General features: G+C 37.9%; 38 non-coding genes across 38 annotated transcripts; 19 read left to right on the top strand and 19 right to left on the bottom strand.

Moving 5' to 3' along the window:
- Positions 1–528: 528 nt before the first annotated feature.
- Trnav-uac (transfer RNA valine (anticodon UAC)) lies at positions 529–601 on the bottom strand. The gene has a single exon. It is a non-coding gene; the product is annotated as a tRNA-Val (tRNA).
- Positions 602–986: 385 nt separating this feature from the next.
- Trnav-aac (transfer RNA valine (anticodon AAC)) lies at positions 987–1,059 on the top strand. Its single transcript has one exon. It is a non-coding gene; the product is annotated as a tRNA-Val (tRNA).
- An 883-nt stretch (positions 1,060–1,942) lies between these two features.
- Positions 1,943–2,015, bottom strand: Trnav-uac (transfer RNA valine (anticodon UAC)). The gene has a single exon. It is a non-coding gene; the product is annotated as a tRNA-Val (tRNA).
- A 385-nt stretch (positions 2,016–2,400) lies between these two features.
- Positions 2,401–2,473, top strand: Trnav-aac (transfer RNA valine (anticodon AAC)). Its single transcript has one exon. It is a non-coding gene; the product is annotated as a tRNA-Val (tRNA).
- Positions 2,474–3,356: 883 nt separating this feature from the next.
- Trnav-uac (transfer RNA valine (anticodon UAC)) lies at positions 3,357–3,429 on the bottom strand. Its single transcript has one exon. It is a non-coding gene; the product is annotated as a tRNA-Val (tRNA).
- A 385-nt stretch (positions 3,430–3,814) lies between these two features.
- Trnav-aac (transfer RNA valine (anticodon AAC)) lies at positions 3,815–3,887 on the top strand. The gene has a single exon. It is a non-coding gene; the product is annotated as a tRNA-Val (tRNA).
- An 883-nt stretch (positions 3,888–4,770) lies between these two features.
- Trnav-uac (transfer RNA valine (anticodon UAC)) lies at positions 4,771–4,843 on the bottom strand. The gene has a single exon. It is a non-coding gene; the product is annotated as a tRNA-Val (tRNA).
- A 385-nt stretch (positions 4,844–5,228) lies between these two features.
- Trnav-aac (transfer RNA valine (anticodon AAC)) lies at positions 5,229–5,301 on the top strand. Its single transcript has one exon. It is a non-coding gene; the product is annotated as a tRNA-Val (tRNA).
- Positions 5,302–6,184: 883 nt separating this feature from the next.
- Trnav-uac (transfer RNA valine (anticodon UAC)) lies at positions 6,185–6,257 on the bottom strand. The gene has a single exon. It is a non-coding gene; the product is annotated as a tRNA-Val (tRNA).
- Positions 6,258–6,642: 385 nt separating this feature from the next.
- Positions 6,643–6,715, top strand: Trnav-aac (transfer RNA valine (anticodon AAC)). The gene has a single exon. It is a non-coding gene; the product is annotated as a tRNA-Val (tRNA).
- Positions 6,716–7,598: 883 nt separating this feature from the next.
- Trnav-uac (transfer RNA valine (anticodon UAC)) lies at positions 7,599–7,671 on the bottom strand. The gene has a single exon. It is a non-coding gene; the product is annotated as a tRNA-Val (tRNA).
- Positions 7,672–8,056: 385 nt separating this feature from the next.
- On the top strand, positions 8,057–8,129 carry Trnav-aac (transfer RNA valine (anticodon AAC)). Its single transcript has one exon. It is a non-coding gene; the product is annotated as a tRNA-Val (tRNA).
- Positions 8,130–8,997: 868 nt separating this feature from the next.
- Positions 8,998–9,070, bottom strand: Trnav-uac (transfer RNA valine (anticodon UAC)). Its single transcript has one exon. It is a non-coding gene; the product is annotated as a tRNA-Val (tRNA).
- A 385-nt stretch (positions 9,071–9,455) lies between these two features.
- Trnav-aac (transfer RNA valine (anticodon AAC)) lies at positions 9,456–9,528 on the top strand. The gene has a single exon. It is a non-coding gene; the product is annotated as a tRNA-Val (tRNA).
- Positions 9,529–10,396: 868 nt separating this feature from the next.
- Trnav-uac (transfer RNA valine (anticodon UAC)) lies at positions 10,397–10,469 on the bottom strand. Its single transcript has one exon. It is a non-coding gene; the product is annotated as a tRNA-Val (tRNA).
- A 385-nt stretch (positions 10,470–10,854) lies between these two features.
- On the top strand, positions 10,855–10,927 carry Trnav-aac (transfer RNA valine (anticodon AAC)). Its single transcript has one exon. It is a non-coding gene; the product is annotated as a tRNA-Val (tRNA).
- An 883-nt stretch (positions 10,928–11,810) lies between these two features.
- On the bottom strand, positions 11,811–11,883 carry Trnav-uac (transfer RNA valine (anticodon UAC)). Its single transcript has one exon. It is a non-coding gene; the product is annotated as a tRNA-Val (tRNA).
- A 385-nt stretch (positions 11,884–12,268) lies between these two features.
- Trnav-aac (transfer RNA valine (anticodon AAC)) lies at positions 12,269–12,341 on the top strand. Its single transcript has one exon. It is a non-coding gene; the product is annotated as a tRNA-Val (tRNA).
- Positions 12,342–13,224: 883 nt separating this feature from the next.
- On the bottom strand, positions 13,225–13,297 carry Trnav-uac (transfer RNA valine (anticodon UAC)). The gene has a single exon. It is a non-coding gene; the product is annotated as a tRNA-Val (tRNA).
- Positions 13,298–13,682: 385 nt separating this feature from the next.
- Positions 13,683–13,755, top strand: Trnav-aac (transfer RNA valine (anticodon AAC)). The gene has a single exon. It is a non-coding gene; the product is annotated as a tRNA-Val (tRNA).
- Positions 13,756–14,623: 868 nt separating this feature from the next.
- Trnav-uac (transfer RNA valine (anticodon UAC)) lies at positions 14,624–14,696 on the bottom strand. The gene has a single exon. It is a non-coding gene; the product is annotated as a tRNA-Val (tRNA).
- A 385-nt stretch (positions 14,697–15,081) lies between these two features.
- On the top strand, positions 15,082–15,154 carry Trnav-aac (transfer RNA valine (anticodon AAC)). The gene has a single exon. It is a non-coding gene; the product is annotated as a tRNA-Val (tRNA).
- An 888-nt stretch (positions 15,155–16,042) lies between these two features.
- On the bottom strand, positions 16,043–16,115 carry Trnav-uac (transfer RNA valine (anticodon UAC)). Its single transcript has one exon. It is a non-coding gene; the product is annotated as a tRNA-Val (tRNA).
- A 385-nt stretch (positions 16,116–16,500) lies between these two features.
- Trnav-aac (transfer RNA valine (anticodon AAC)) lies at positions 16,501–16,573 on the top strand. Its single transcript has one exon. It is a non-coding gene; the product is annotated as a tRNA-Val (tRNA).
- Positions 16,574–17,455: 882 nt separating this feature from the next.
- Trnav-uac (transfer RNA valine (anticodon UAC)) lies at positions 17,456–17,528 on the bottom strand. The gene has a single exon. It is a non-coding gene; the product is annotated as a tRNA-Val (tRNA).
- A 385-nt stretch (positions 17,529–17,913) lies between these two features.
- Trnav-aac (transfer RNA valine (anticodon AAC)) lies at positions 17,914–17,986 on the top strand. Its single transcript has one exon. It is a non-coding gene; the product is annotated as a tRNA-Val (tRNA).
- An 883-nt stretch (positions 17,987–18,869) lies between these two features.
- Positions 18,870–18,942, bottom strand: Trnav-uac (transfer RNA valine (anticodon UAC)). The gene has a single exon. It is a non-coding gene; the product is annotated as a tRNA-Val (tRNA).
- A 385-nt stretch (positions 18,943–19,327) lies between these two features.
- Positions 19,328–19,400, top strand: Trnav-aac (transfer RNA valine (anticodon AAC)). The gene has a single exon. It is a non-coding gene; the product is annotated as a tRNA-Val (tRNA).
- Positions 19,401–20,283: 883 nt separating this feature from the next.
- On the bottom strand, positions 20,284–20,356 carry Trnav-uac (transfer RNA valine (anticodon UAC)). Its single transcript has one exon. It is a non-coding gene; the product is annotated as a tRNA-Val (tRNA).
- A 385-nt stretch (positions 20,357–20,741) lies between these two features.
- On the top strand, positions 20,742–20,814 carry Trnav-aac (transfer RNA valine (anticodon AAC)). The gene has a single exon. It is a non-coding gene; the product is annotated as a tRNA-Val (tRNA).
- Positions 20,815–21,697: 883 nt separating this feature from the next.
- Positions 21,698–21,770, bottom strand: Trnav-uac (transfer RNA valine (anticodon UAC)). The gene has a single exon. It is a non-coding gene; the product is annotated as a tRNA-Val (tRNA).
- A 385-nt stretch (positions 21,771–22,155) lies between these two features.
- On the top strand, positions 22,156–22,228 carry Trnav-aac (transfer RNA valine (anticodon AAC)). The gene has a single exon. It is a non-coding gene; the product is annotated as a tRNA-Val (tRNA).
- An 883-nt stretch (positions 22,229–23,111) lies between these two features.
- Positions 23,112–23,184, bottom strand: Trnav-uac (transfer RNA valine (anticodon UAC)). The gene has a single exon. It is a non-coding gene; the product is annotated as a tRNA-Val (tRNA).
- Positions 23,185–23,569: 385 nt separating this feature from the next.
- Positions 23,570–23,642, top strand: Trnav-aac (transfer RNA valine (anticodon AAC)). The gene has a single exon. It is a non-coding gene; the product is annotated as a tRNA-Val (tRNA).
- An 883-nt stretch (positions 23,643–24,525) lies between these two features.
- On the bottom strand, positions 24,526–24,598 carry Trnav-uac (transfer RNA valine (anticodon UAC)). Its single transcript has one exon. It is a non-coding gene; the product is annotated as a tRNA-Val (tRNA).
- Positions 24,599–24,983: 385 nt separating this feature from the next.
- Positions 24,984–25,056, top strand: Trnav-aac (transfer RNA valine (anticodon AAC)). Its single transcript has one exon. It is a non-coding gene; the product is annotated as a tRNA-Val (tRNA).
- An 883-nt stretch (positions 25,057–25,939) lies between these two features.
- Positions 25,940–26,012, bottom strand: Trnav-uac (transfer RNA valine (anticodon UAC)). Its single transcript has one exon. It is a non-coding gene; the product is annotated as a tRNA-Val (tRNA).
- Positions 26,013–26,397: 385 nt separating this feature from the next.
- Positions 26,398–26,470, top strand: Trnav-aac (transfer RNA valine (anticodon AAC)). The gene has a single exon. It is a non-coding gene; the product is annotated as a tRNA-Val (tRNA).
- Positions 26,471–26,950: the final 480 nt, after the last annotated feature.

The raw sequence follows: 26,950 nt of genomic DNA, 5'->3' as shown, positions 1-26,950 counted from the left end.
GTCCTATTTGTATTGTTTTCAATGTACGCCTATCATTTGTCAACTTGTTTTAGTTAGGGATATTATCGGTACCATTGCATGTAGTTATTCTCTTTTGATTCGATGCCGAATTTTTACATTTTGAGAGTAGCGTAGGAAAGACTGCACGGATTTTCTTTAAAACTCTAAATGGTCTAAATATAGCTACAACAAATTGTAACACGTTAAAAGAAACTGTTGTGTTTTTCAACTGGCACTTTAACCATTCAGTATGATATATAACAAATTGATTAATGTCACTTTGTACCAAATGTCAGTTTCTGAACCGTTCTGTCATCTCCCAAAAGCTATATAGACCTCAACTTTGCCTCGGTCTATATACTATTTGGGAGATGATCGGTTGTTCCATGGATTACCGCATCAGTGGCCCTCGTTGCCAAAAATTATTGCTGAATTATATCTAGCCTAGTTTTAGGTTTCAAACAATTGAAGTCACACGAACAGCTTGAATATTTAAAGTAATGGAGTCACCATTTGCAAAAATATACCAGGTTCTGGCGAGGTTCGAACTCGCGACCTTCTGCGTGTAAAGCAGACGTGATAACCACTACACCACAGAACCGGACACTCTACTTATCTAATATTTTAGAACTTATACTTAAGTTAAATTTCATGTGAAAACCGGTATACAATAGGCACATCATCAAAGTCTCACTTGGGCCTCTCAACTAAGATAACTATAGTCCACACTGGTAAAAATGTAACACTGACACATGGTGAAAAAAGATAAAAAGATAACTGAACGCTTCCCTATTTCAGGAGCCATCATTTACTTCTTTTAGGTCTTAGAAGTGCTTAATATACTTTGCAGGAAGGAGTTGTTAAAAGCTTTATACAATATTCTTAAAAACACGGTAATAAAAGTGAGTATTTTAAAAACTAACCCAATATGCCAATGATCAGTCGGTCAGCCGATAAATAAATGAATAAGCCAAGTGTCATTCATGGTTTCCGTGGTGTAGTGGTTATCACATCCGCTTAACACGCGGAAGGTCCTGAGTTCAATCCTCAGCGGAAACATATTTTTTTTTTGGCCTGGACAAGGACGGATTTTTTTATGTAGGCACTGACGCGTCCACTTGTACAAATGTGAGAATCTTTTATCGGTAAATTTGCCTTTTCATGTAATAGTCTTCTTAACTTAAAAAAATAACGAAAAGAAAAGAAAAGAAGGCAGAATAAACACTCCATTTCCAAGGCTGTGGGGGGCCTCGGTGGCCGGAGTGGTCTAAGTAGTTACTACTGTAATCACTAGCCAGTCAACACTGAGGTTGTGAGTTCGAACCCCGCTCGTGCGGGTGCACTCGACTCCAATCTTAATTGACTAGGATTGTCAGTTATAGACGAGCGCATCCTAAAAGGTGTACTTGAATAGGTCCTATTTGTATTGTTTTCAATGTACGCCTATCATTTGTCAACTTGTTTTAGTTAGGGATATTATCGGTACCATTGCATGTAGTTATTCTCTTTTGATTCGATGCCGAATTTTTACATTTTGAGAGTAGCGTAGGAAAGACTGCACGGATTTTCTTTAAAACTCTAAATGGTCTAAATATAGCTACAACAAATTGTAACACGTTAAAAGAAACTGTTGTGTTTTTCAACTGGCACTTTAACCATTCAGTATGATATATAACAAATTGATTAATGTCACTTTGTACCAAATGTCAGTTTCTGAACCGTTCTGTCATCTCCCAAAAGCTATATAGACCTCAACTTTGCCTCGGTCTATATACTATTTGGGAGATGATCGGTTGTTCCATGGATTACCGCATCAGTGGCCCTCGTTGCCAAAAATTATTGCTGAATTATATCTAGCCTAGTTTTAGGTTTCAAACAATTGAAGTCACACGAACAGCTTGAATATTTAAAGTAATGGAGTCACCATTTGCAAAAATATACCAGGTTCTGGCGAGGTTCGAACTCGCGACCTTCTGCGTGTAAAGCAGACGTGATAACCACTACACCACAGAACCGGACACTCTACTTATCTAATATTTTAGAACTTATACTTAAGTTAAATTTCATGTGAAAACCGGTATACAATAGGCACATCATCAAAGTCTCACTTGGGCCTCTCAACTAAGATAACTATAGTCCACACTGGTAAAAATGTAACACTGACACATGGTGAAAAAAGATAAAAAGATAACTGAACGCTTCCCTATTTCAGGAGCCATCATTTACTTCTTTTAGGTCTTAGAAGTGCTTAATATACTTTGCAGGAAGGAGTTGTTAAAAGCTTTATACAATATTCTTAAAAACACGGTAATAAAAGTGAGTATTTTAAAAACTAACCCAATATGCCAATGATCAGTCGGTCAGCCGATAAATAAATGAATAAGCCAAGTGTCATTCATGGTTTCCGTGGTGTAGTGGTTATCACATCCGCTTAACACGCGGAAGGTCCTGAGTTCAATCCTCAGCGGAAACATTTTTTTTTTTTGGCCTGGACAAGGACGGATTTTTTTATGTAGGCACTGACGCGTCCACTTGTACAAATGTGAGAATCTTTTATCGGTAAATTTGCCTTTTCATGTAATAGTCTTCTTAACTTAAAAAAATAACGAAAAGAAAAGAAAAGAAGGCAGAATAAACACTCCATTTCCAAGGCTGTGGGGGGCCTCGGTGGCCGGAGTGGTCTAAGTAGTTACTACTGTAATCACTAGCCAGTCAACACTGAGGTTGTGAGTTCGAACCCCGCTCGTGCGGGTGCACTCGACTCCAATCTTAATTGACTAGGATTGTCAGTTATAGACGAGCGCATCCTAAAAGGTGTACTTGAATAGGTCCTATTTGTATTGTTTTCAATGTACGCCTATCATTTGTCAACTTGTTTTAGTTAGGGATATTATCGGTACCATTGCATGTAGTTATTCTCTTTTGATTCGATGCCAAATTTTTACATTTTGAGAGTAGCGTAGGAAAGACTGCACGGATTTTCTTTAAAACTCTAAATGGTCTAAATATAGCTACAACAAATTGTAACACGTTAAAAGAAACTGTTGTGTTTTTCAACTGGCACTTTAACCATTCAGTATGATATATAACAAATTGATTAATGTCACTTTGTACCAAATGTCAGTTTCTGAACCGTTCTGTCATCTCCCAAAAGCTATATAGACCTCAACTTTGCCTCGGTCTATATACTATTTGGGAGATGATCGGTTGTTCCATGGATTACCGCATCAGTGGCCCTCGTTGCCAAAAATTATTGCTGAATTATATCTAGCCTAGTTTTAGGTTTCAAACAATTGAAGTCACACGAACAGCTTGAATATTTAAAGTAATGGAGTCACCATTTGCAAAAATATACCAGGTTCTGGCGAGGTTCGAACTCGCGACCTTCTGCGTGTAAAGCAGACGTGATAACCACTACACCACAGAACCGGACACTCTACTTATCTAATATTTTAGAACTTATACTTAAGTTAAATTTCATGTGAAAACCGGTATACAATAGGCACATCATCAAAGTCTCACTTGGGCCTCTCAACTAAGATAACTATAGTCCACACTGGTAAAAATGTAACACTGACACATGGTGAAAAAAGATAAAAAGATAACTGAACGCTTCCCTATTTCAGGAGCCATCATTTACTTCTTTTAGGTCTTAGAAGTGCTTAATATACTTTGCAGGAAGGAGTTGTTAAAAGCTTTATACAATATTCTTAAAAACACGGTAATAAAAGTGAGTATTTTAAAAACTAACCCAATATGCCAATGATCAGTCGGTCAGCCGATAAATAAATGAATAAGCCAAGTGTCAATCATGGTTTCCGTGGTGTAGTGGTTATCACATCCGCTTAACACGCGGAAGGTCCTGAGTTCAATCCTCAGCGGAAACATATTTTTTTTTTGGCCTGGACAAGGACGGATTTTTTTATGTAGGCACTGACGCGTCCACTTGTACAAATGTGAGAATCTTTTATCGGTAAATTTGCCTTTTCATGTAATAGTCTTCTTAACTTAAAAAAATAACGAAAAGAAAAGAAAAGAAGGCAGAATAAACACTCCATTTCCAAGGCTGTGGGGGGCCTCGGTGGCCGGAGTGGTCTAAGTAGTTACTACTGTAATCACTAGCCAGTCAACACTGAGGTTGTGAGTTCGAACCCCGCTCGTGCGGGTGCACTCGACTCCAATCTTAATTGACTAGGATTGTCAGTTATAGACGAGCGCATCCTAAAAGGTGTACTTGAATAGGTCCTATTTGTATTGTTTTCAATGTACGCCTATCATTTGTCAACTTGTTTTAGTTAGGGATATTATCGGTACCATTGCATGTAGTTATTCTCTTTTGATTCGATGCCGAATTTTTACATTTTGAGAGTAGCGTAGGAAAGACTGCACGGATTTTCTTTAAAACTCTAAATGGTCTAAATATAGCTACAACAAATTGTAACACGTTAAAAGAAACTGTTGTGTTTTTCAACTGGCACTTTAACCATTCAGTATGATATATAACAAATTGATTAATGTCACTTTGTACCAAATGTCAGTTTCTGAACCGTTCTGTCATCTCCCAAAAGCTATATAGACCTCAACTTTGCCTCGGTCTATATACTATTTGGGAGATGATCGGTTGTTCCATGGATTACCGCATCAGTGGCCCTCGTTGCCAAAAATTATTGCTGAATTATATCTAGCCTAGTTTTAGGTTTCAAACAATTGAAGTCACACGAACAGCTTGAATATTTAAAGTAATGGAGTCACCATTTGCAAAAATATACCAGGTTCTGGCGAGGTTCGAACTCGCGACCTTCTGCGTGTAAAGCAGACGTGATAACCACTACACCACAGAACCGGACACTCTACTTATCTAATATTTTAGAACTTATACTTAAGTTAAATTTCATGTGAAAACCGGTATACAATAGGCACATCATCAAAGTCTCACTTGGGCCTCTCAACTAAGATAACTATAGTCCACACTGGTAAAAATGTAACACTGACACATGGTGAAAAAAGATAAAAAGATAACTGAACGCTTCCCTATTTCAGGAGCCATCATTTACTTCTTTTAGGTCTTAGAAGTGCTTAATATACTTTGCAGGAAGGAGTTGTTAAAAGCTTTATACAATATTCTTAAAAACACGGTAATAAAAGTGAGTATTTTAAAAACTAACCCAATATGCCAATGATCAGTCGGTCAGCCGATAAATAAATGAATAAGCCAAGTGTCATTCATGGTTTCCGTGGTGTAGTGGTTATCACATCCGCTTAACACGCGGAAGGTCCTGAGTTCAATCCTCAGCGGAAACATTTTTTTTTTTTGGCCTGGACAAGGACGGATTTTTTTATGTAGGCACTGACGCGTCCACTTGTACAAATGTGAGAATCTTTTATCGGTAAATTTGCCTTTTCATGTAATAGTCTTCTTAACTTAAAAAAATAACGAAAAGAAAAGAAAAGAAGGCAGAATAAACACTCCATTTCCAAGGCTGTGGGGGGCCTCGGTGGCCGGAGTGGTCTAAGTAGTTACTACTGTAATCACTAGCCAGTCAACACTGAGGTTGTGAGTTCGAACCCCGCTCGTGCGGGTGCACTCGACTCCAATCTTAATTGACTAGGATTGTCAGTTATAGACGAGCGCATCCTAAAAGGTGTACTTGAATAGGTCCTATTTGTATTGTTTTCAATGTACGCCTATCATTTGTCAACTTGTTTTAGTTAGGGATATTATCGGTACCATTGCATGTAGTTATTCTCTTTTGATTCGATGCCGAATTTTTACATTTTGAGAGTAGCGTAGGAAAGACTGCACGGATTTTCTTTAAAACTCTAAATGGTCTAAATATAGCTACAACAAATTGTAACACGTTAAAAGAAACTGTTGTGTTTTTCAACTGGCACTTTAACCATTCAGTATGATATATAACAAATTGATTAATGTCACTTTGTACCAAATGTCAGTTTCTGAACCGTTCTGTCATCTCCCAAAAGCTATATAGACCTCAACTTTGCCTCGGTCTATATACTATTTGGGAGATGATCGGTTGTTCCATGGATTACCGCATCAGTGGCCCTCGTTGCCAAAAATTATTGCTGAATTATATCTAGCCTAGTTTTAGGTTTCAAACAATTGAAGTCACACGAACAGCTTGAATATTTAAAGTAATGGAGTCACCATTTGCAAAAATATACCAGGTTCTGGCGAGGTTCGAACTCGCGACCTTCTGCGTGTAAAGCAGACGTGATAACCACTACACCACAGAACCGGACACTCTACTTATCTAATATTTTAGAACTTATACTTAAGTTAAATTTCATGTGAAAACCGGTATACAATAGGCACATCATCAAAGTCTCACTTGGGCCTCTCAACTAAGATAACTATAGTCCACACTGGTAAAAATGTAACACTGACACATGGTGAAAAAAGATAAAAAGATAACTGAACGCTTCCCTATTTCAGGAGCCATCATTTACTTCTTTTAGGTCTTAGAAGTGCTTAATATACTTTGCAGGAAGGAGTTGTTAAAAGCTTTATACAATATTCTTAAAAACACGGTAATAAAAGTGAGTATTTTAAAAACTAACCCAATATGCCAATGATCAGTCGGTCAGCCGATAAATAAATGAATAAGCCAAGTGTCATTCATGGTTTCCGTGGTGTAGTGGTTATCACATCCGCTTAACACGCGGAAGGTCCTGAGTTCAATCCTCAGCGGAAACATTTTTTTTTTTTGGCCTGGACAAGGACGGATTTTTTTATGTAGGCACTGACGCGTCCACTTGTACAAATGTGAGAATCTTTTATCGGTAAATTTGCCTTTTCATGTAATAGTCTTCTTAACTTAAAAAAATAACGAAAAGAAAAGAAAAGAAGGCAGAATAAACACTCCATTTCCAAGGCTGTGGGGGGCCTCGGTGGCCGGAGTGGTCTAAGTAGTTACTACTGTAATCACTAGCCAGTCAACACTGAGGTTGTGAGTTCGAACCCCGCTCGTGCGGGTGCACTCGACTCCAATCTTAATTGACTAGGATTGTCAGTTATAGACGAGCGCATCCTAAAAGGTGTACTTGAATAGGTCCTATTTGTATTGTTTTCAATGTACGCCTATCATTTGTCAACTTGTTTTAGTTAGGGATATTATCGGTACCATTGCATGTAGTTATTCTCTTTTGATTCGATGCCGAATTTTTACATTTTGAGAGTAGCGTAGGAAAGACTGCACGGATTTTCTTTAAAACTCTAAATGGTCTAAATATAGCTACAACAAATTGTAACACGTTAAAAGAAACTGTTGTGTTTTTCAACTGGCACTTTAACCATTCAGTATGATATATAACAAATTGATTAATGTCACTTTGTACCAAATGTCAGTTTCTGAACCGTTCTGTCATCTCCCAAAAGCTATATAGACCTCAACTTTGCCTCGGTCTATATACTATTTGGGAGATGATCGGTTGTTCCATGGATTACCGCATCAGTGGCCCTCGTTGCCAAAAATTATTGCTGAATTATATCTAGCCTAGTTTTAGGTTTCAAACAATTGAAGTCACACGAACAGCTTGAATATTTAAAGTAATGGAGTCACCATTTGCAAAAATATACCAGGTTCTGGCGAGGTTCGAACTCGCGACCTTCTGCGTGTAAAGCAGACGTGATAACCACTACACCACAGAACCGGACACTCTACTTATCTAATATTTTAGAAGTTATACTTAAGTTTAATTTCATGTGAAAACCGGTATACAATAGGCACATCATCAAAGTCTCACTTGGGCCTCTCAACTAAGATAACTATAGTCCACACTGGTAAAAATGTAACACTGACACATGGTGAAAAAAGATAAAAAGATAACTGAACGCTTCCCTATTTCAGGAGCCATCATTTACTTCTTTTAGGTCTTAGAAGTGCTTAATATACTTTGCAGGAAGGAGTTGTTAAAAGCTTTATACAATATTCTTAAAAACACGGTAATAAAAGTGAGTATTTTAAAAACTAACCCAATATGCCAATGATCAGTCGGTCAGCCGATAAATAAATGAATAAGCCAAGTGTCATTCATGGTTTCCGTGGTGTAGTGGTTATCACATCCGCTTAACACGCGGAAGGTCCTGAGTTCAATCCTCAGCGGAAACATATTTTTTTTTTGGCCTGGACAAGGACGGATTTTTTTATGTAGGCACTGACGCGTCCACTTGTACAAATGTGAGAATCTTTTATCGGTAAATTTGCCTTTTCATGTAATAGTCTTCTTAACTTAAAAAAATAACGAAAAGAAAAGAAAAGAAGGCAGAATAAACACTCCATTTCCAAGGCTGTGGGGGGCCTCGGTGGCCGGAGTGGTCTAAGTAGTTACTACTGTAATCACTAGCCAGTCAACACTGAGGTTGTGAGTTCGGGTGCACTCGACTCCAATCTTAATTGACTAGGATTGTCAGTTATAGACGAGCGCATCCTAAAAGGTGTACTTGAATAGGTCCTATTTGTATTGTTTTCAATGTACGCCTATCATTTGTCAACTTGTTTTAGTTAGGGATATTATCGGTACCATTGCATGTAGTTATTCTCTTTTGATTCGATGCCGAATTTTTACATTTTGAGAGTAGCGTAGGAAAGACTGCACGGATTTTCTTTAAAACTCTAAATGGTCTAAATATAGCTACAACAAATTGTAACACGTTAAAAGAAACTGTTGTGTTTTTCAACTGGCACTTTAACCATTCAGTATGATATATAACAAATTGATTAATGTCACTTTGTACCAAATGTCAGTTTCTGAACCGTTCTGTCATCTCCCAAAAGCTATATAGACCTCAACTTTGCCTCGGTCTATATACTATTTGGGAGATGATCGGTTGTTCCATGGATTACCGCATCAGTGGCCCTCGTTGCCAAAAATTATTGCTGAATTATATCTAGCCTAGTTTTAGGTTTCAAACAATTGAAGTCACACGAACAGCTTGAATATTTAAAGTAATGGAGTCACCATTTGCAAAAATATACCAGGTTCTGGCGAGGTTCGAACTCGCGACCTTCTGCGTGTAAAGCAGACGTGATAACCACTACACCACAGAACCGGACACTCTACTTATCTAATATTTTAGAACTTATACTTAAGTTAAATTTCATGTGAAAACCGGTATACAATAGGCACATCATCAAAGTCTCACTTGGGCTTCTCAACTAAGATAACTATAGTCCACACTGGTAAAAATGTAACACTGACACATGGTGAAAAAAGATAAAAAGATAACTGAACGCTTCCCTATTTCAGGAGCCATCATTTACTTCTTTTAGGTCTTAGAAGTGCTTAATATACTTTGCAGGAAGGAGTTGTTAAAAGCTTTATACAATATTCTTAAAAACACGGTAATAAAAGTGAGTATTTTAAAAACTAACCCAATATGCCAATGATCAGTCGGTCAGCCGATAAATAAATGAATAAGCCAAGTGTCATTCATGGTTTCCGTGGTGTAGTGGTTATCACATCCGCTTAACACGCGGAAGGTCCTGAGTTCAATCCTCAGCGGAAACATATTTTTTTTTTGGCCTGGACAAGGACGGATTTTTTTATGTAGGCACTGACGCGTCCACTTGTACAAATGTGAGAATCTTTTATCGGTAAATTTGCCTTTTCATGTAATAGTCTTCTTAACTTAAAAAAATAACGAAAAGAAAAGAAAAGAAGGCAGAATAAACACTCCATTTCCAAGGCTGTGGGGGGCCTCGGTGGCCGGAGTGGTCTAAGTAGTTACTACTGTAATCACTAGCCAGTCAACACTGAGGTTGTGAGTTCGGGTGCACTCGACTCCAATCTTAATTGACTAGGATTGTCAGTTATAGACGAGCGCATCCTAAAAGGTGTACTTGAATAGGTCCTATTTGTATTGTTTTCAATGTACGCCTATCATTTGTCAACTTGTTTTAGTTAGGGATATTATCGGTACCATTGCATGTAGTTATTCTCTTTTGATTCGATGCCGAATTTTTACATTTTGAGAGTAGCGTAGGAAAGACTGCACGGATTTTCTTTAAAACTCTAAATGGTCTAAATATAGCTACAACAAATTGTAACACGTTAAAAGAAACTGTTGTGTTTTTCAACTGGCACTTTAACCATTCAGTATGATATATAACAAATTGATTAATGTCACTTTGTACCAAATGTCAGTTTCTGAACCGTTCTGTCATCTCCCAAAAGCTATATAGACCTCAACTTTGCCTCGGTCTATATACTATTTGGGAGATGATCGGTTGTTCCATGGATTACCGCATCAGTGGCCCTCGTTGCCAAAAATTATTGCTGAATTATATCTAGCCTAGTTTTAGGTTTCAAACAATTGAAGTCACACGAACAGCTTGAATATTTAAAGTAATGGAGTCACCATTTGCAAAAATATACCAGGTTCTGGCGAGGTTCGAACTCGCGACCTTCTGCGTGTAAAGCAGACGTGATAACCACTACACCACAGAACCGGACACTCTACTTATCTAATATTTTAGAACTTATACTTAAGTTAAATTTCATGTGAAAACCGGTATACAATAGGCACATCATCAAAGTCTCACTTGGGCCTCTCAACTAAGATAACTATAGTCCACACTGGTAAAAATGTAACACTGACACATGGTGAAAAAAGATAAAAAGATAACTGAACGCTTCCCTATTTCAGGAGCCATCATTTACTTCTTTTAGGTCTTAGAAGTGCTTAATATACTTTGCAGGAAGGAGTTGTTAAAAGCTTTATACAATATTCTTAAAAACACGGTAATAAAAGTGAGTATTTTAAAAACTAACCCAATATGCCAATGATCAGTCGGTCAGCCGATAAATAAATGAATAAGCCAAGTGTCATTCATGGTTTCCGTGGTGTAGTGGTTATCACATCCGCTTAACACGCGGAAGGTCCTGAGTTCAATCCTCAGCGGAAACATATTTTTTTTTTGGCCTGGACAAGGACGGATTTTTTTATGTAGGCACTGACGCGTCCACTTGTACAAATGTGAGAATCTTTTATCGGTAAATTTGCCTTTTCATGTAATAGTCTTCTTAACTTAAAAAAATAACGAAAAGAAAAGAAAAGAAGGCAGAATAAACACTCCATTTCCAAGGCTGTGGGGGGCCTCGGTGGCCGGAGTGGTCTAAGTAGTTACTACTGTAATCACTAGCCAGTCAACACTGAGGTTGTGAGTTCGAACCCCGCTCGTGCGGGTGCACTCGACTCCAATCTTAATTGACTAGGATTGTCAGTTATAGACGAGCGCATCCTAAAAGGTGTACTTGAATAGGTCCTATTTGTATTGTTTTCAATGTACGCCTATCATTTGTCAACTTGTTTTAGTTAGGGATATTATCGGTACCATTGCATGTAGTTATTCTCTTTTGATTCGATGCCGAATTTTTACATTTTGAGAGTAGCGTAGGAAAGACTGCACGGATTTTCTTTAAAACTCTAAATGGTCTAAATATAGCTACAACAAATTGTAACACGTTAAAAGAAACTGTTGTGTTTTTCAACTGGCACTTTAACCATTCAGTATGATATATAACAAATTGATTAATGTCACTTTGTACCAAATGTCAGTTTCTGAACCGTTCTGTCATCTCCCAAAAGCTATATAGACCTCAACTTTGCCTCGGTCTATATACTATTTGGGAGATGATCGGTTGTTCCATGGATTACCGCATCAGTGGCCCTCGTTGCCAAAAATTATTGCTGAATTATATCTAGCCTAGTTTTAGGTTTCAAACAATTGAAGTCACACGAACAGCTTGAATATTTAAAGTAATGGAGTCACCATTTGCAAAAATATACCAGGTTCTGGCGAGGTTCGAACTCGCGACCTTCTGCGTGTAAAGCAGACGTGATAACCACTACACCACAGAACCGGACACTCTACTTATCTAATATTTTAGAACTTATACTTAAGTTAAATTTCATGTGAAAACCGGTATACAATAGGCACATCATCAAAGTCTCACTTGGGCCTCTCAACTAAGATAACTATAGTCCACACTGGTAAAAATGTAACACTGACACATGGTGAAAAAAGATAAAAAGATAACTGAACGCTTCCCTATTTCAGGAGCCATCATTTACTTCTTTTAGGTCTTAGAAGTGCTTAATATACTTTGCAGGAAGGAGTTGTTAAAAGCTTTATACAATATTCTTAAAAACACGGTAATAAAAGTGAGTATTTTAAAAACTAACCCAATATGCCAATGATCAGTCGGTCAGCCGATAAATAAATGAATAAGCCAAGTGTCATTCATGGTTTCCGTGGTGTAGTGGTTATCACATCCGCTTAACACGCGGAAGGTCCTGAGTTCAATCCTCAGCGGAAACATATTTTTTTTTTGGCCTGGACAAGGACGGATTTTTTTATGTAGGCACTGACGCGTCCACTTGTACAAATGTGAGAATCTTTTATCGGTAAATTTGCCTTTTCATGTAATAGTCTTCTTAACTTAAAAAAATAACGAAAAGAAAAGAAAAGAAGGCAGAATAAACACTCCATTTCCAAGGCTGTGGGGGGCCTCGGTGGCCGGAGTGGTCTAAGTAGTTACTACTGTAATCACTAGCCAGTCAACACTGAGGTTGTGAGTTCGAACCCCGCTCGTGCGGGTGCACTCGACTCCAATCTTAATTGACTAGGATTGTCAGTTATAGACGAGCGCATCCTAAAAGGTGTACTTGAATAGGTCCTATTTGTATTGTTTTCAATGTACGCCTATCATTTGTCAACTTGTTTTAGTTAGGGATATTATCGGTACCATTGCATGTAGTTATTCTCTTTTGATTCGATGCCGAATTTTTACATTTTGAGAGTAGCGTAGGAAAGACTGCACGGATTTTCTTTAAAACTCTAAATGGTCTAAATATAGCTACAACAAATTGTAACACGTTAAAAGAAACTGTTGTGTTTTTCAACTGGCACTTTAACCATTCAGTATGATATATAACAAATTGATTAATGTCACTTTGTACCAAATGTCAGTTTCTGAACCGTTCTGTCATCTCCCAAAAGCTATATAGACCTCAACTTTGCCTCGGTCTATATACTATTTGGGAGATGATCGGTTGTTCCATGGATTACCGCATCAGTGGCCCTCGTTGCCAAAAATTATTGCTGAATTATATCTAGCCTAGTTTTAGGTTTCAAACAATTGAAGTCACACGAACAGCTTGAATATTTAAAGTAATGGAGTCACCATTTGCAAAAATATACCAGGTTCTGGCGAGGTTCGAACTCGCGACCTTCTGCGTGTAAAGCAGACGTGATAACCACTACACCACAGAACCGGACACTCTACTTATCTAATATTTTAGAACTTATACTTAAGTTAAATTTCATGTGAAAACCGGTATACAATAGGCACATCATCAAAGTCTCACTTGGGCTTCTCAACTAAGATAACTATAGTCCACACTGGTAAAAATGTAACACTGACACATGGTGAAAAAAGATAAAAAGATAACTGAACGCTTCCCTATTTCAGGAGCCATCATTTACTTCTTTTAGGTCTTAGAAGTGCTTAATATACTTTGCAGGAAGGAGTTGTTAAAAGCTTTATACAATATTCTTAAAAACACGGTAATAAAAGTGAGTATTTTAAAAACTAACCCAATATGCCAATGATCAGTCGGTCAGCCGATAAATAAATGAATAAGCCAAGTGTCATTCATGGTTTCCGTGGTGTAGTGGTTATCACATCCGCTTAACACGCGGAAGGTCCTGAGTTCAATCCTCAGCGGAAACATATTTTTTTTTTGGCCTGGACAAGGACGGATTTTTTTATGTAGGCACTGACGCGTCCACTTGTACAAATGTGAGAATCTTTTATCGGTAAATTTGCCTTTTCATGTAATAGTCTTCTTAACTTAAAAAAATAACGAAAAGAAAAGAAAAGAAGGCAGAATAAACACTCCATTTCCAAGGCTGTGGGGGGCCTCGGTGGCCGGAGTGGTCTAAGTAGTTACTACTGTAATCACTAGCCAGTCAACACTGAGGTTGTGAGTTCGGGTGCACTCGACTCCAATCTTAATTGACTAGGATTGTCAGTTATAGACGAGCGCATCCTAAAAGGTGTACTTGAATAGGTCCTATTTGTATTGTTTTCAATGTACGCCTATCATTTGTCAACTTGTTTTAGTTAGGGATATTATCGGTACCATTGCATGTAGTTATTCTCTTTTGATTCGATGCCGAATTTTTACATTTTGAGAGTAGCGTAGGAAAGACTGCACGGATTTTCTTTAAAACTCTAAATGGTCTAAATATAGCTACAACAAATTGTAACACGTTAAAAGAAACTGTTGTGTTTTTCAACTGGCACTTTAACCATTCAGTATGATATATAACAAATTGATTAATGTCACTTTGTACCAAATGTCAGTTTCTGAACCGTTCTGTCATCTCCCAAAAGCTATATAGACCTCAACTTTGCCTCGGTCTATATACTATTTGGGAGATGATCGGTTGTTCCATGGATTACCGCATCAGTGGCCCTCGTTGCCAAAAATTATTGCTGAATTATATCTAGCCTAGTTTTAGGTTTCAAACAATTGAAGTCACACGAACAGCTTGAATATTTAAAGTAATGGAGTCACCATTTGCAAAAATATACCAGGTTCTGGCGAGGTTCGAACTCGCGACCTTCTGCGTGTAAAGCAGACGTGATAACCACTACACCACAGAACCGGACACTCTACTTATCTAATATTTTAGAACTTATACTTAAGTTAAATTTCATGTGAAAACCGGTATACAATAGGCACATCATCAAAGTCTCACTTGGGCTTCTCAACTAAGATAACTATAGTCCACACTGGTAAAAATGTAACACTGACACATGGTGAAAAAAGATAAAAAGATAACTGAACGCTTCCCTATTTCAGGAGCCATCATTTACTTCTTTTAGGTCTTAGAAGTGCTTAATATACTTTGCAGGAAGGAGTTGTTAAAAGCTTTATACAATATTCTTAAAAACACGGTAATAAAAGTGAGTATTTTAAAAACTAACCCAATATGCCAATGATCAGTCGGTCAGCCGATAAATAAATGAATAAGCCAAGTGTCATTCATGGTTTCCGTGGTGTAGTGGTTATCACATCCGCTTAACACGCGGAAGGTCCTGAGTTCAATCCTCAGCGGAAACATATTTTTTTTTTGGCCTGGACAAGGACGGATTTTTTTATGTAGGCACTGACGCGTCCACTTGTACAAATGTGAGAATCTTTTATCGGTAAATTTGCCTTTTCATGTAATAGTCTTCTTAACTTAAAAAAATAACGAAAAGAAAAGAAAAGAAAAGAAGGCAGAATAAACACTCCATTTGCAAGGCTGTGGGGGGCCTCGGTGGCCGGAGTGGTCTAAGTAGTTACTACTGTAATCACTAGCCAGTCAACACTGAGGTTGTGAGTTCGAACCCCGCTCGTGCGGGTGCACTCGACTCCAATCTTAATTGACTAGGATTGTCAGTTATAGACGAGCGCATCCTAAAAGGTGTACTTGAATAGGTCCTATTTGTATTGTTTTCAATGTACGCCTATCATTTGTCAACTTGTTTTAGTTAGGGATATTATCGGTACCTTTGCATGTAGTTATTCTCTTTTGATTCGATGCCGAATTTTTACATTTTGAGAGTAGCGTAGGAAAGACTGCACGGATTTTCTTTAAAACTCTAAATGGTCTAAATATAGCTACAACAAATTGTAACACGTTAAAAGAAACTGTTGTGTTTTTCAACTGGCACTTTAACCATTCAGTATGATATATAACAAATTGATTAATGTCACTTTGTACCAAATGTCAGTTTCTGAACCGTTCTGTCATCTCCCAAAAGCTATATAGACCTCAACTTTGCCTCGGTCTATATACTATTTGGGAGATGATCGGTTGTTCCATGGATTACCGCATCAGTGGCCCTCGTTGCCAAAAATTATTGCTGAATTATATCTAGCCTAGTTTTAGGTTTCAAACAATTGAAGTCACACGAACAGCTTGAATATTTAAAGTAATGGAGTCACCATTTGCAAAAATATACCAGGTTCTGGCGAGGTTCGAACTCGCGACCTTCTGCGTGTAAAGCAGACGTGATAACCACTACACCACAGAACCGGACACTCTACTTATCTAATATTTTAGAACTTATACTTAAGTTAAATTTCATGTGAAAACCGGTATACAATAGGCACATCATCAAAGTCTCACTTGGGCTTCTCAACTAAGATAACTATAGTCCACACTGGTAAAAATGTAACACTGACACATGGTGAAAAAAGATAAAAAGATAACTGAACGCTTCCCTATTTCAGGAGCCATCATTTACTTCTTTTAGGTCTTAGAAGTGCTTAATATACTTTGCAGGAAGGAGTTGTTAAAAGCTTTATACAATATTCTTAAAAACACGGTAATAAAAGTGAGTATTTTAAAAACTAACCCAATATGCCAATGATCAGTCGGTCAGCCGATAAATAAATGAATAAGCCAAGTGTCATTCATGGTTTCCGTGGTGTAGTGGTTATCACATCCGCTTAACACGCGGAAGGTCCTGAGTTCAATCCTCAGCGGAAGCATTTTTTTTTTTGGCCTGGACAAGGACGGATTTTTTTATGTAGGCACTGACGCGTCCACTTGTACAAATGTGAGAATCTTTTATCGGTAAATTTGCCTTTTCATGAAATAGTCTTCTTAACTTAAAAAAATAACGAAAAGAAAAGAAAAGAAGGCAGAATAAACACTCCATTTGCAAGGCTGTGGGGGGCCTCGGTGGCCGGAGTGGTCTAAGTAGTTACTACTGTAATCACTAGCCAGTCAACACTGAGGTTGTGAGTTCGAACCCCGCTCGTGCGGGTGCACTCGACTCCAATCTTAATTGACTAGGATTGTCAGTTATAGACGAGCGCATCCTAAAAGGTGTACTTGAATAGGTCCTATTTGTATTGTTTTCAATGTACGCCTATCATTTGTCAACTTGTTTTAGTTAGGGATATTATCGGTACCATTGCATGTAGTTATTCTCTTTTGATTCGATGCCGAATTTTTACATTTTGAGAGTAGCGTAGGAAAGACTGCACGGATTTTCTTTAAAACTCTAAATGGTCTAAATATAGCTACAACAAATTGTAACACGTTAAAAGAAACTGTTGTGTTTTTCAACTGGCACTTTAACCATTCAGTATGATATATAACAAATTGATTAATGTCACTTTGTACCAAATGTCAGTTTCTGAACCGTTCTGTCATCTCCCAAAAGCTATATAGACCTCAACTTTGCCTCGGTCTATATACTATTTGGGAGATGATCGGTTGTTCCATGGATTACCGCATCAGTGGCCCTCGTTGCCAAAAATTATTGCTGAATTATATCTAGCCTAGTTTTAGGTTTCAAACAATTGAAGTCACACGAACAGCTTGAATATTTAAAGTAATGGAGTCACCATTTGCAAAAATATACCAGGTTCTGGCGAGGTTCGAACTCGCGACCTTCTGCGTGTAAAGCAGACGTGATAACCACTACACCACAGAACCGGACACTCTACTTATCTAATATTTTAGAACTTATACTTAAGTTAAATTTCATGTGAAAACCGGTATACAATAGGCACATCATCAAAGTCTCACTTGGGCTTCTCAACTAAGATAACTATAGTCCACACTGGTAAAAATGTAACACTGACACATGGTGAAAAAAGATAAAAAGATAACTGAACGCTTCCCTATTTCAGGAGCCATCATTTACTTCTTTTAGGTCTTAGAAGTGCTTAATATACTTTGCAGGAAGGAGTTGTTAAAAGCTTTATACAATATTCTTAAAAACACGGTAATAAAAGTGAGTATTTTAAAAACTAACCCAATATGCCAATGATCAGTCGGTCAGCCGATAAATAAATGAATAAGCCAAGTGTCATTCATGGTTTCCGTGGTGTAGTGGTTATCACATCCGCTTAACACGCGGAAGGTCCTGAGTTCAATCCTCAGCGGAAACATATTTTTTTTTTGGCCTGGACAAGGACGGATTTTTTTATGTAGGCACTGACGCGTCCACTTGTACAAATGTGAGAATCTTTTATCGGTAAATTTGCCTTTTCATGTAATAGTCTTCTTAACTTAAAAAAATAACGAAAAGAAAAGAAAAGAAGGCAGAATAAACACTCCATTTGCAAGGCTGTGGGGGGCCTCGGTGGCCGGAGTGGTCTAAGTAGTTACTACTGTAATCACTAGCCAGTCAACACTGAGGTTGTGAGTTCGAACCCCGCTCGTGCGGGTGCACTCGACTCCAATCTTAATTGACTAGGATTGTCAGTTATAGACGAGCGCATCCTAAAAGGTGTACTTGAATAGGTCCTATTTGTATTGTTTTCAATGTACGCCTATCATTTGTCAACTTGTTTTAGTTAGGGATATTATCGGTACCATTGCATGTAGTTATTCTCTTTTGATTCGATGCCGAATTTTTACATTTTGAGAGTAGCGTAGGAAAGACTGCACGGATTTTCTTTAAAACTCTAAATGGTCTAAATATAGCTACAACAAATTGTAACACGTTAAAAGAAACTGTTGTGTTTTTCAACTGGCACTTTAACCATTCAGTATGATATATAACAAATTGATTAATGTCACTTTGTACCAAATGTCAGTTTCTGAACCGTTCTGTCATCTCCCAAAAGCTATATAGACCTCAACTTTGCCTCGGTCTATATACTATTTGGGAGATGATCGGTTGTTCCATGGATTACCGCATCAGTGGCCCTCGTTGCCAAAAATTATTGCTGAATTATATCTAGCCTAGTTTTAGGTTTCAAACAATTGAAGTCACACGAACAGCTTGAATATTTAAAGTAATGGAGTCACCATTTGCAAAAATATACCAGGTTCTGGCGAGGTTCGAACTCGCGACCTTCTGCGTGTAAAGCAGACGTGATAACCACTACACCACAGAACCGGACACTCTACTTATCTAATATTTTAGAACTTATACTTAAGTTAAATTTCATGTGAAAACCGGTATACAATAGGCACATCATCAAAGTCTCACTTGGGCCTCTCAACTAAGATAACTATAGTCCACACTGGTAAAAATGTAACACTGACACATGGTGAAAAAAGATAAAAAGATAACTGAACGCTTCCCTATTTCAGGAGCCATCATTTACTTCTTTTAGGTCTTAGAAGTGCTTAATATACTTTGCAGGAAGGAGTTGTTAAAAGCTTTATACAATATTCTTAAAAACACGGTAATAAAAGTGAGTATTTTAAAAACTAACCCAATATGCCAATGATCAGTCGGTCAGCCGATAAATAAATGAATAAGCCAAGTGTCAATCATGGTTTCCGTGGTGTAGTGGTTATCACATCCGCTTAACACGGGGAAGGTCCTGAGTTCAATCCTCAGCGGAAACATATTTTTTTTTTGGCCTGGACAAGGACGGATTTTTTTATGTAGGCACTGACGCGTCCACTTGTACAAATGTGAGAATCTTTTATCGGTAAATTTGCCTTTTCATGTAATAGTCTTCTTAACTTAAAAAAATAACGAAAAGAAAAGAAAAGAAGGCAGAATAAACACTCCATTTCCAAGGCTGTGGGGGGCCTCGGTGGCCGGAGTGGTCTAAGTAGTTACTACTGTAATCACTAGCCAGTCAACACTGAGGTTGTGAGTTCGAACCCCGCTCGTGCGGGTGCACTCGACTCCAATCTTAATTGACTAGGATTGTCAGTTATAGACGAGCGCATCCTAAAAGGTGTACTTGAATAGGTCCTATTTGTATTGTTTTCAATGTACGCCTATCATTTGTCAACTTGTTTTAGTTAGGGATATTATCGGTACCATTGCATGTAGTTATTCTCTTTTGATTCGATGCCGAATTTTTACATTTTGAGAGTAGCGTAGGAAAGACTGCACGGATTTTCTTTAAAACTCTAAATGGTCTAAATATAGCTACAACAAATTGTAACACGTTAAAAGAAACTGTTGTGTTTTTCAACTGGCACTTTAACCATTCAGTATGATATATAACAAATTGATTAATGTCACTTTGTACCAAATGTCAGTTTCTGAACCGTTCTGTCATCTCCCAAAAGCTATATAGACCTCAACTTTGCCTCGGTCTATATACTATTTGGGAGATGATCGGTTGTTCCATGGATTACCGCATCAGTGGCCCTCGTTGCCAAAAATTATTGCTGAATTATATCTAGCCTAGTTTTAGGTTTCAAACAATTGAAGTCACACGAACAGCTTGAATATTTAAAGTAATGGAGTCACCATTTGCAAAAATATACCAGGTTCTGGCGAGGTTCGAACTCGCGACCTTCTGCGTGTAAAGCAGACGTGATAACCACTACACCACAGAACCGGACACTCTACTTATCTAATATTTTAGAACTTATACTTAAGTTAAATTTCATGTGAAAACCGGTATACAATAGGCACATCATCAAAGTCTCACTTGGGCCTCTCAACTAAGATAACTATAGTCCACACTGGTAAAAATGTAACACTGACACATGGTGAAAAAAGATAAAAAGATAACTGAACGCTTCCCTATTTCAGGAGCCATCATTTACTTCTTTTAGGTCTTAGAAGTGCTTAATATACTTTGCAGGAAGGAGTTGTTAAAAGCTTTATACAATATTCTTAAAAACACGGTAATAAAAGTGAGTATTTTAAAAACTAACCCAATATGCCAATGATCAGTCGGTCAGCCGATAAATAAATGAATAAGCCAAGTGTCATTCATGGTTTCCGTGGTGTAGTGGTTATCACATCCGCTTAACACGCGGAAGGTCCTGAGTTCAATCCTCAGCGGAAACATTTTTTTTTTTTGGCCTGGACAAGGACGGATTTTTTTATGTAGGCACTGACGCGTCCACTTGTACAAATGTGAGAATCTTTTATCGGTAAATTTGCCTTTTCATGTAATAGTCTTCTTAACTTAAAAAAATAACGAAAAGAAAAGAAAAGAAGGCAGAATAAACACTCCATTTCCAAGGCTGTGGGGGGCCTCGGTGGCCGGAGTGGTCTAAGTAGTTACTACTGTAATCACTAGCCAGTCAACACTGAGGTTGTGAGTTCGAACCCCGCTCGTGCGGGTGCACTCGACTCCAATCTTAATTGACTAGGATTGTCAGTTATAGACGAGCGCATCCTAAAAGGTGTACTTGAATAGGTCCTATTTGTATTGTTTTCAATGTACGCCTATCATTTGTCAACTTGTTTTAGTTAGGGATATTATCGGTACCATTGCATGTAGTTATTCTCTTTTGATTCGATGCCGAATTTTTACATTTTGAGAGTAGCGTAGGAAAGACTGCACGGATTTTCTTTAAAACTCTAAATGGTCTAAATATAGCTACAACAAATTGTAACACGTTAAAAGAAACTGTTGTGTTTTTCAACTGGCACTTTAACCATTCAGTATGATATATAACAAATTGATTAATGTCACTTTGTACCAAATGTCAGTTTCTGAACCGTTCTGTCATCTCCCAAAAGCTATATAGACCTCAACTTTGCCTCGGTCTATATACTATTTGGGAGATGATCGGTTGTTCCATGGATTACCGCATCAGTGGCCCTCGTTGCCAAAAATTATTGCTGAATTATATCTAGCCTAGTTTTAGGTTTCAAACAATTGAAGTCACACGAACAGCTTGAATATTTAAAGTAATGGAGTCACCATTTGCAAAAATATACCAGGTTCTGGCGAGGTTCGAACTCGCGACCTTCTGCGTGTAAAGCAGACGTGATAACCACTACACCACAGAACCGGACACTCTACTTATCTAATATTTTAGAAGTTATACTTAAGTTTAATTTCATGTGAAAACCGGTATACAATAGGCACATCATCAAAGTCTCACTTGGGCTTCTCAACTAAGATAACTATAGTCCACACTGGTAAAAATGTAACACTGACACATGGTGAAAAAAGATAAAAAGATAACTGAACGCTTCCCTATTTCAGGAGCCATCATTTACTTCTTTTAGGTCTTAGAAGTGCTTAATATACTTTGCAGGAAGGAGTTGTTAAAAGCTTTATACAATATTCTTAAAAACACGGTAATAAAAGTGAGTATTTTAAAAACTAACCCAATATGCCAATGATCAGTCGGTCAGCCGATAAATAAATGAATAAGCCAAGTGTCATTCATGGTTTCCGTGGTGTAGTGGTTATCACATCCGCTTAACACGCGGAAGGTCCTGAGTTCAATCCTCAGCGGAAACATATTTTTTTTTTGGCCTGGACAAGGACGGATTTTTTTATGTAGGCACTGACGCGTCCACTTGTACAAATGTGAGAATCTTTTATCGGTAAATTTGCCTTTTCATGTAATAGTCTTCTTAACTTAAAAAAATAACGAAAAGAAAAGAAAAGAAGGCAGAATAAACACTCCATTTCCAAGGCTGTGGGGGGCCTCGGTGGCCGGAGTGGTCTAAGTAGTTACTACTGTAATCACTAGCCAGTCAACACTGAGGTTGTGAGTTCGAACCCCGCTCGTGCGGGTGCACTCGACTCCAATCTTAATTGACTAGGATTGTCAGTTATAGACGAGCGCATCCTAAAAGGTGTACTTGAATAGGTCCTATTTGTATTGTTTTCAATGTACGCCTATCATTTGTCAACTTGTTTTAGTTAGGGATATTATCGGTACCATTGCATGTAGTTATTCTCTTTTGATTCGATGCCGAATTTTTACATTTTGAGAGTAGCGTAGGAAAGACTGCACGGATTTTCTTTAAAACTCTAAATGGTCTAAATATAGCTACAACAAATTGTAACACGTTAAAAGAAACTGTTGTGTTTTTCAACTGGCACTTTAACCATTCAGTATGATATATAACAAATTGATTAATGTCACTTTGTACCAAATGTCAGTTTCTGAACCGTTCTGTCATCTCCCAAAAGCTATATAGACCTCAACTTTGCCTCGGTCTATATACTATTTGGGAGATGATCGGTTGTTCCATGGATTACCGCATCAGTGGCCCTCGTTGCCAAAAATTATTGCTGAATTATATCTAGCCTAGTTTTAGGTTTCAAACAATTGAAGTCACACGAACAGCTTGAATATTTAAAGTAATGGAGTCACCATTTGCAAAAATATACCAGGTTCTGGCGAGGTTGGAACTCGCGACCTTCTGCGTGTAAAGCAGACGTGATAACCACTACACCACAGAACCGGACACTCTACTTATCTAATATTTTAGAACTTATACTTAAGTTAAATTTCATGTGAAAACCGGTATACAATAGGCACATCATCAAAGTCTCACTTGGGCCTCTCAACTAAGATAACTATAGTCCACACTGGTAAAAATGTAACACTGACACATGGTGAAAAAAGATAAAAAGATAACTGAACGCTTCCCTATTTCAGGAGCCATCATTTACTTCTTTTAGGTCTTAGAAGTGCTTAATATACTTTGCAGGAAGGAGTTGTTAAAAGCTTTATACAATATTCTTAAAAACACGGTAATAAAAGTGAGTATTTTAAAAACTAACCCAATATGCCAATGATCAGTCGGTCAGCCGATAAATAAATGAATAAGCCAAGTGTCAATCATGGTTTCCGTGGTGTAGTGGTTATCACATCCGCTTAACACGGGGAAGGTCCTGAGTTCAATCCTCAGCGGAAACATATTTTTTTTTTGGCCTGGACAAGGACGGATTTTTTTATGTAGGCACTGACGCGTCCACTTGTACAAATGTGAGAATCTTTTATCGGTAAATTTGCCTTTTCATGTAATAGTCTTCTTAACTTAAAAAAATAACGAAAAGAAAAGAAAAGAAGGCAGAATAAACACTCCATTTCCAAGGCTGTGGGGGGCCTCGGTGGCCGGAGTGGTCTAAGTAGTTACTACTGTAATCACTAGCCAGTCAACACTGAGGTTGTGAGTTCGAACCCCGCTCGTGCGGGTGCACTCGACTCCAATCTTAATTGACTAGGATTGTCAGTTATAGACGAGCGCATCCTAAAAGGTGTACTTGAATAGGTCCTATTTGTATTGTTTTCAATGTACGCCTATCATTTGTCAACTTGTTTTAGTTAGGGATATTATCGGTACCATTGCATGTAGTTATTCTCTTTTGATTCGATGCCGAATTTTTACATTTTGAGAGTAGCGTAGGAAAGACTGCACGGATTTTCTTTAAAACTCTAAATGGTCTAAATATAGCTACAACAAATTGTAACACGTTAAAAGAAACTGTTGTGTTTTTCAACTGGCACTTTAACCATTCAGTATGATATATAACAAATTGATTAATGTCACTTTGTACCAAATGTCAGTTTCTGAACCGTTCTGTCATCTCCCAAAAGCTATATAGACCTCAACTTTGCCTCGGTCTATATACTATTTGGGAGATGATCGGTTGTTCCATGGATTACCGCATCAGTGGCCCTCGTTGCCAAAAATTATTGCTGAATTATATCTAGCCTAGTTTTAGGTTTCAAACAATTGAAGTCACACGAACAGCTTGAATATTTAAAGTAATGGAGTCACCATTTGCAAAAATATACCAGGTTCTGGCGAGGTTCGAACTCGCGACCTTCTGCGTGTAAAGCAGACGTGATAACCACTACACCACAGAACCGGACACTCTACTTATCTAATATTTTAGAACTTATACTTAAGTTAAATTTCATGTGAAAACCGGTATACAATAGGCACATCATCAAAGTCTCACTTGGGCCTCTCAACTAAGATAACTATAGTCCACACTGGTAAAAATGTAACACTGACACATGGTGAAAAAAGATAAAAAGATAACTGAACGCTTCCCTATTTCAGGAGCCATCATTTACTTCTTTTAGGTCTTAGAAGTGCTTAATATACTTTGCAGGAAGGAGTTGTTAAAAGCTTTATACAATATTCTTAAAAACACGGTAATAAAAGTGAGTATTTTAAAAACTAACCCAATATGCCAATGATCAGTCGGTCAGCCGATAAATAAATGAATAAGCCAAGTGTCATTCATGGTTTCCGTGGTGTAGTGGTTATCACATCCGCTTAACACGCGGAAGGTCCTGAGTTCAATCCTCAGCGGAAACATTTTTTTTTTTTGGCCTGGACAAGGACGGATTTTTTTATGTAGGCACTGACGCGTCCACTTGTACAAATGTGAGAATCTTTTATCGGTAAATTTGCCTTTTCATGTAATAGTCTTCTTAACTTAAAAAAATAACGAAAAGAAAAGAAAAGAAGGCAGAATAAACACTCCATTTCCAAGGCTGTGGGGGGCCTCGGTGGCCGGAGTGGTCTAAGTAGTTACTACTGTAATCACTAGCCAGTCAACACTGAGGTTGTGAGTTCGAACCCCGCTCGTGCGGGTGCACTCGACTCCAATCTTAATTGACTAGGATTGTCAGTTATAGACGAGCGCATCCTAAAAGGTGTACTTGAATAGGTCCTATTTGTATTGTTTTCAATGTACGCCTATCATTTGTCAACTTGTTTTAGTTAGGGATATTATCGGTACCATTGCATGTAGTTATTCTCTTTTGATTCGATGCCGAATTTTTACATTTTGAGAGTAGCGTAGGAAAGACTGCACGGATTTTCTTTAAAACTCTAAATGGTCTAAATATAGCTACAACAAATTGTAACACGTTAAAAGAAACTGTTGTGTTTTTCAACTGGCACTTTAACCATTCAGTATGATATATAACAAATTGATTAATGTCACTTTGTACCAAATGTCAGTTTCTGAACCGTTCTGTCATCTCCCAAAAGCTATATAGACCTCAACTTTGCCTCGGTCTATATACTATTTGGGAGATGATCGGTTGTTCCATGGATTACCGCATCAGTGGCCCTCGTTGCCAAAAATTATTGCTGAATTATATCTAGCCTAGTTTTAGGTTTCAAACAATTGAAGTCACACGAACAGCTTGAATATTTAAAGTAATGGAGTCACCATTTGCAAAAATATACCAGGTTCTGGCGAGGTTCGAACTCGCGACCTTCTGCGTGTAAAGCAGACGTGATAACCACTACACCACAGAACCGGACACTCTACTTATCTAATATTTTAGAAGTTATACTTAAGTTTAATTTCATGTGAAAACCGGTATACAATAGGCACATCATCAAAGTCTCACTTGGGCCTCTCAACTAAGATAACTATAGTCCACACTGGTAAAAATGTAACACTGACACATGGTGAAAAAAGATAAAAAGATAACTGAACGCTTCCCTATTTCAGGAGCCATCATTTACTTCTTTTAGGTCTTAGAAGTGCTTAATATACTTTGCAGGAAGGAGTTGTTAAAAGCTTTATACAATATTCTTAAAAACACGGTAATAAAAGTGAGTATTTTAAAAACTAACCCAATATGCCAATGATCAGTCGGTCAGCCGATAAATAAATGAATAAGCCAAGTGTCATTCATGGTTTCCGTGGTGTAGTGGTTATCACATCCGCTTAACACGCGGAAGGTCCTGAGTTCAATCCTCAGCGGAAACATATTTTTTTTTTGGCCTGGACAAGGACGGATTTTTTTATGTAGGCACTGACGCGTCCACTTGTACAAATGTGAGAATCTTTTATCGGTAAATTTGCCTTTTCATGTAATAGTCTTCTTAACTTAAAAAAATAACGAAAAGAAAAGAAAAGAAGGCAGAATAAACACTCCATTTCCAAGGCTGTGGGGGGCCTCGGTGGCCGGAGTGGTCTAAGTAGTTACTACTGTAATCACTAGCCAGTCAACACTGAGGTTGTGAGTTCGAACCCCGCTCGTGCGGGTGCACTCGACTCCAATCTTAATTGACTAGGATTGTCAGTTATAGACGAGCGCATCCTAAAAGGTGTACTTGAATAGGTCCTATTTGTATTGTTTTCAATGTACGCCTATCATTTGTCAACTTGTTTTAGTTAGGGATATTATCGGTACCATTGCATGTAGTTATTCTCTTTTGATTCGATGCCGAATTTTTACATTTTGAG

Source organism: Mytilus californianus, unplaced genomic scaffold (assembly GCF_021869535.1).
Source record: "Mytilus californianus isolate M0D057914Y unplaced genomic scaffold, xbMytCali1.0.p SCAF_9, whole genome shotgun sequence".
In the NCBI taxonomy this organism is placed as follows: domain Eukaryota; kingdom Metazoa; phylum Mollusca; class Bivalvia; order Mytilida; family Mytilidae; genus Mytilus; species Mytilus californianus.
This window is presented reverse-complemented; position numbering and strand designations above follow the sequence as displayed.